Source organism: Hibiscus syriacus, unplaced genomic scaffold (assembly GCF_006381635.1).
Source record: "Hibiscus syriacus cultivar Baekdansim isolate YM2019G1 unplaced genomic scaffold, ASM638163v2 tig00011547_pilon, whole genome shotgun sequence".
Lineage (NCBI taxonomy): Eukaryota > Viridiplantae > Streptophyta > Magnoliopsida > Malvales > Malvaceae > Hibiscus > Hibiscus syriacus.
In genome coordinates, this window is record NW_024062249.1 from 140864 (window position 1) to 147173 (window position 6310).

Genomic DNA, 6310 nt, shown 5'->3' on the forward strand with positions numbered 1-6310 from the left:
AAATAGGTGCATTTTCATTCATTTTATTCATGTTGAATTTTGACAGGAATTTCAAAGATTTTAGCAAAGATTTAAATCCATCATTTAATGGATCAGCATTTCCAGAGAAAGTCCATAATGAGAAGAACTCATCTGAAGAAGGAAGAATAAGTTCATAATGAGAAGAATTTGTTCAACCTTTTGTTTAAATTCATCATTTGATGGATTAACATTGCCAGGTAGAGTTCATAATGAGAAGAACTCGTCATCTGAAGAAGAAGAAGAAGTTCATAATGAGAAGAATTTGTTCAATCTTTTGCTCAAATCCATCATTTGATGAATCAGCTTTTCCAGAGAAAGTTCATAATGAGAAGAACTCATCTGAAGAAGGAAGAATAAGTTCATAATGAGAAGAATTTGTTCAACCTTTTGTTTAAATTCATCATTTGATGGATTAACATTGCCAGGTAGAGTTCATAATGAGAAGAACTCGTCATCTGAAGAAGAAGAAGAAGTTCATAATGAGAAGAATTTGTTCAATCTTTTGCTCAAATCCATCATTTGATGAATCAGCTTTTCCAGAGAAAGTTCATAATGAGAAGAACTCATCTGAAGAAGGAAGAATAAGCTCATAATGAGAAGAATTTGTTCAACCTTTTGTTTAAATTCATCATTTGATGGATTAACATTGCCAGGTAAAGTTCATAATGAGAAGAACTCGTCATCTGAAGAAGAAGAAATTCATAATGAGAAGAATTTGTTCAATTTTTTGCTTAAATCCATCACTTGATGGAGCAGCTTTTCCAGAGAAGTTCATAATGAGAAGAACTCATCTGAAGAAGAAGAAGAAGTTCATAATAAGAAGAGCTTGTTCAACTTTTTGCATAATTCTATCACAGAAGGAGATAGATTAGCATCAGCCTTTCCAGAGAAAGTTCATAATGAGAAGAGCTTATTTAACCTTTTGAATGACTCTATCACAGAAGGAAATAGGTCAACATCATCCCCAGCAGAAGGTTCATAATGAAAAGAACTCATCTGAAGAAAGAGAAGAATTTATTCAACATCTCCATCATAGTCAAGTGAATTCAAATGGATAAAAAAATATTATTATCTTTTTATCTTTACTCTATTTTTGTTAACACAAGAATGAGCAAAGAGGGGCAGCTGAAGATACTATTTTTTTTTCCATTTACTATTATTATTATTTATTATTATTATTATGATTATTATTATTATTATTATTTTATTATTACAAACGGGCCAAGTCTGGCCCAACCAGTTAACCCAAATACAATGGCCCAAACAGTTAACCCAAATGTGTAAACCCTAAACCCGTTTAGGGTTTGTATCTAAACCCAGCCGCCATCATCCATCGACCGTTAGATCTGGCATGATCCAACGGTCCAAGAACCTCCAGATGTAAACCCTAGGGTATGATACCCTAGGGCCACGCGGCCGCCGCAGCTGCTCTCGCCATCTCCACCGCTGCCACGTCCCAACTGAAGGCTCCAGAAGCTCCAACGCCAGCCGTCCACGCCATGGCTATGGGGTGAGTCACCACTGGGAGTTCGGTGACTCACCGAAGGGTATTCTTTTACCAGGTCCGATGGCCACACCGGTGATGGCTATAAAGCCATCACCCCATCTGCGAGCAAAAAAAAAAAGAACGGGGAGAGACGAGAAAACAAAAGAGACAGAGAGAGATAAAAAAAACTACCAACGATCCCAGTCAACAACAACACAGCAACAACAAAAAAAAGGAGAGAAGCTTACCACGGAAGCACTAAACATCGCCGGAGAACAGAAAATACCGAAGGTATTTTCATAGATTTACTCCGATTAGGAGTCTTTTTGGGGAAACAAAGGCCGGATTCGGTCTTAGGGTGTTTAGATCTACATTTTAGGTGAATTTGGGGAATTTCCGACCACCGGAGGCGGTGGTCGGCGGCAGAATTTGCGGCGGCAGACGGCTGCCGGATTCCCTCCGGTGAGGGAATATAGAGAGAGGCCAGAGAGAATTCTGGCTCTCTCTCTGTTTGAGAGAGAAAAAAAAAGAAAAATGAGATAGCTGGCCCGAAGGGCCAGCCGGTTTGGGCATTAAATAGCCCTTCCCAAACGACGCCGTTTCGGGGAGGGCTATTCGTGTAATTAAATAATAGTTAAATCCTTTCCGCAGTCAGCCTAATTTGTAAACTTTACATTTTAGTCACTAAATCAATTAATAATCCTTTTAATTCGGTTCTTTAATTGTAATTTTATTTATTTTAGTCCTTTGTATTAAAATAATATATTTAGGATAAATAACAGATTTAATCCTTTAATTTTAATAAGTAATATTTTGATCCCTAGTTTATATTTTTAATTTATTTTAATCTAATATCCGAATTTTATATAGTTTTATTTTAGTCATTAAATTAATAAAATAAAAAATAGTATGTTTAATCCCTATAATTTTGATTAATTATGAATTAGATTTTTAATCTTAATTTTATTATATTTTAGTCACTAATTTTAAATGTTTTCATTTATTTTACTGTTTTTAAATATATCGTTCTAATTGTATTTTTATTGTTTTATTTGTTTATATATTTAAATACTTATATTATTATATAGTTATAAATAGATATAATAAATAATTATTTATATATATTTTTAATAAATTATTTTAATATTTATTTTTTCAATATCGAAGAAAAAGACAGTCTTAATACAACTGGATGTCCTATTCTGGTATTTTAAAATTAAAAATTATAAAAAATATTATTTAATTTAAATTAATATTTATCAATATCAAAGAAAAGAGCTGTCTTAAGGCACCTAGAAGTCCTTTTCTGATATTTTTAAGTATTTTTTTATATAATTTTGAAATAATAGGATTATAAATTAAATATATTTTGAATTTTTAAAATTTTAATAATAGAGACAATTTATAATTAAAAAGTACCAATTTTGGGCGTTGTAGGGGTGCTAATTCTTCCCTAAACGTAACCGACCACGAATCCCTTTTTATTTTTAAAAAGAACGAATTTTTGGTTATAAACGCAGATCAGTTCATTTTTTTACTGATGTTTTCTTAAAAACTCTTTTAAAAGATAAATTTTTTAGGTATTCGACCTACCTGACCCAAAAGGCCGATGGCGACTCCCAAATTATTTTTAAAAACCATTTATTCACATCAATTTTTTCCGCCAAATTAATATTTCGTGCCCGGACGAAAACCGATTACGAAAGTAATTACGAGCATGACGAATACTATTGTATTGATTGTGGATATTTTAGTCATGTAATAACGGTATCAGGCGATCGCTATATTATAGTAGTAGACTGTTATTTAAATTCCTGGTCATCTATGATGAATCACTTATAGTAGGCGGATCACTTTTATGAGTTTTCCAACCCCACCAATCCCCTTCTTCAATTAACTCAAAACAAACTTGAACACCTAACTCTCCTAAGAATTACTTTAACTTTCATTGTTTATTTTCAAGCAACGTTTTCCAATAGCTGTTTGATTTTTTATGTTAATTGTTTGATTAAGTTGATGGTGTTGAAGAACAAGAAATAAGTAAAAGCTCGTGTGTTATCAGCAATGATGAGCTGTTAAGTCTTGTATCTCAGTAGCTGAATCAGGGTTAGATCAAGTTGCCATTGTTGGATTTGAGAGCTTGGGTTATTTTGAATATACCTTAAGTGTCCTGAGGCGCCATCGATGGAGTCAGCACCATCGTCAGCTTCGTTTAAAAGGACTCGGACGCCTTCATGCTCGATTAATGGTTGCACCTAAGACCTCGGCAAATGCAGGGACTACCATCTTCGCCTATGTTGCACGGATACGGATACGGGGACGGATACGGGGACGGAAACGGGGACGGGAAACGATAATTTTAAAAATTACAGGGTACGGGGACGGCAAGGGTACGGCATATAAAATAATTTTAAAATTATAAATATATATAAAAAATCATAAATAATGTCAAATATCAAGACTCAAACAACAATATTAAGTTTATAACAGTAAAATCCATAAACAAACAACAATATTAAAATGTCAAATTTCAATATTCAAACCATAATATTAATTCTAGAATAATAAAATCCATAATAAAATCATAATATTAAAGTTAGGTGAACCATAGGCAGCCCGTAAATGACCCAAACCATGCAGTTTATTAAGGTTGCTAGATACGGGGCTGGCGAGAACTGCTCCACTGAATTTTTCTTCCAAATTTGAGCAAAAGTTGGCCTGCAATCAAAAGGAGATTAAAGATAATGTAATCAACTAAACACAGGGAAACAAAAGTCAGGCGAAGCTTACACAGGAGACAAGAAGAGGAAGAGTGATATAACGTTCCCTGTGAAGAAGTAGAACAAAACCCACATTAGTTTACTTTTCAGGCGGGTTTCAAGGAAACATCGTTGTATGGTAAACCAACATACCTGTGACCCCAACTACATTACAGATAGTGTTGAGTAGGTGAGAAACCATGGCTGTAAGCTGTGTAAAGCAATGAATGAAACGAGTAGGGGAAGGGGAGGAAGAAAATCAGGGTGCAAAAGAGATCGTTTATATGGAGATTTTCAACTTATAGAACTTATATACAAAGGGGGATGAATGAGTTGAGAGGGCCGGTGTTGAATGCGGTGTGGGGCTAACGCATCTGAGCATGGATTTGGCAAGAATCTAAAGACGTAGCTAAGTCAAACAACAGCCTCGACACCACCTCCTCCGACGTCAAAAAAATCGAAAATGCCGTCTTCGAAACGTCCCCAAGACTCGGTGAAACGTCCCCGGCGTCGTTCAGCCGTACCCTGTCACCGTGGCACGTCCCCGGTACGTACCCCAACCGTCCCCGTGTCATCCCCGTACCGGGGACGTATCGGGTACGTGAAACGGCACAAGTTTGCCGTCCCCGTGCTTCCTTTATCTTCGCCATAAAGTATGCGAAGTCCGCTCTAAAACGCCAAAAGTCTCCATTAGGGGTCAAGAGCAACGTTTTTTCCAGCAGTGCAACAGGTAACTATTAGAACTTGCTTTATGCAGATTGAAGATATTTGTGTATTTTTCCTTTTTGATTTAAGGGTTTATGACTTGTTTATCTTGAGATTAGAGCTGATGCAACTGCTTAATCTCTGCTCAAATTGTTGTTTTCGGACTTGGAATCGAATTCGAGTCCATTCTCTTGTGGTTTTACTACCTGCATAGTGTTTGCCTTATTCACCAAGAATGCTAATTGAATTAGTAAGCGTTCCAATGTGATTTCCTGCTCTGGAAGATTATGTCTCATGCTTTCATCTTTGGCTTATTTTGTTTGATGAATGATAAAAGAGTTTTGTTTCTGATTAATGTGATTCTATTACGTTTCATTCATTAGTGGAGTTCGATGAAGGGAAACGAAGATACTGAAATCATCTCGACAGTCACAACCGACGACGGAGGAAGCCTCAGCCCGATGCTTTATCAGTAAATTCCGGAAGGTTTCTTCCATATCACCCAGATATATCCTTTTATATAGTATGCAATGGCCTTATTTGTGATGTATTTTGATATAACTTCGACACTACTGCAGGTACCAGACATTTCCTATTCAATAGCCCTCAAATATTTTCCGCTGCATCCATAACCGATTATTCGACCAGGGCAGTAAAACTCGAAACCAATAAAGGCTCATCGTTAAATTTAATCGGATCCTCATCTCTCAACCGTGAAGGAGAAAATTAGTTAGCATTCTTACAGAGTACTAATTCATCACTCCCTGGACTATCTATTTGTCAACCACTTATCAGTACTAATCCTTCATCAAGCAATGGTGGCAGCAGGCGGAAAATGTTCTCGAATGAGTTAAATCAGACTTTCGAGTCCAATCGTGCTCTCTCTCTTCTGTCACAGCAACCGACTGAGACTCGAGATTAGTTTGAGCCCCATGGTGCAGTCTGCCACAACTTCATCATTTTTCCCTAGACTACAATTGTAATACCCTGATTTCTAAGTCAGTAGTTTCAGTCAACCCAAAACAGTCAGTAGAACTCATTAGACTTCCTAAGATAATTGGGACTATTTAGAGAGGGTATTGGGCTTAAGGTTGGCCCAAAAGTCAAGGAAAGTGATGTTTTTAATTTAAATTATAAAGGAAAAAGACTAAAAGTGTAGTTTACTCTAGCTTGTTTTAAAGGTTAAAACCCCTTTATCTCCCTTATTTTTTCATGTGAGTTATTCTCCAAAAGTATCTTCCCATTTTCTTCTTCTTCATTTCTTCTACTTAGCTAAGATCAAGTTTTAAGGAATTTCAAGCTTAGTTCGAATCCACCAAGGTAAAAGTCGTATTCTCAT

At 35.8% G+C, this 6310-nt stretch overlaps 1 pseudogene; it reads left to right on the forward strand.

Annotated features, from left to right (window-relative positions):
* The first annotated feature begins 3691 nt into the window (after positions 1 to 3691).
* LOC120204715 lies at positions 3692 to 5954 on the forward strand (annotated as a pseudogene).
* Positions 5955 to 6310: the final 356 nt, after the last annotated feature.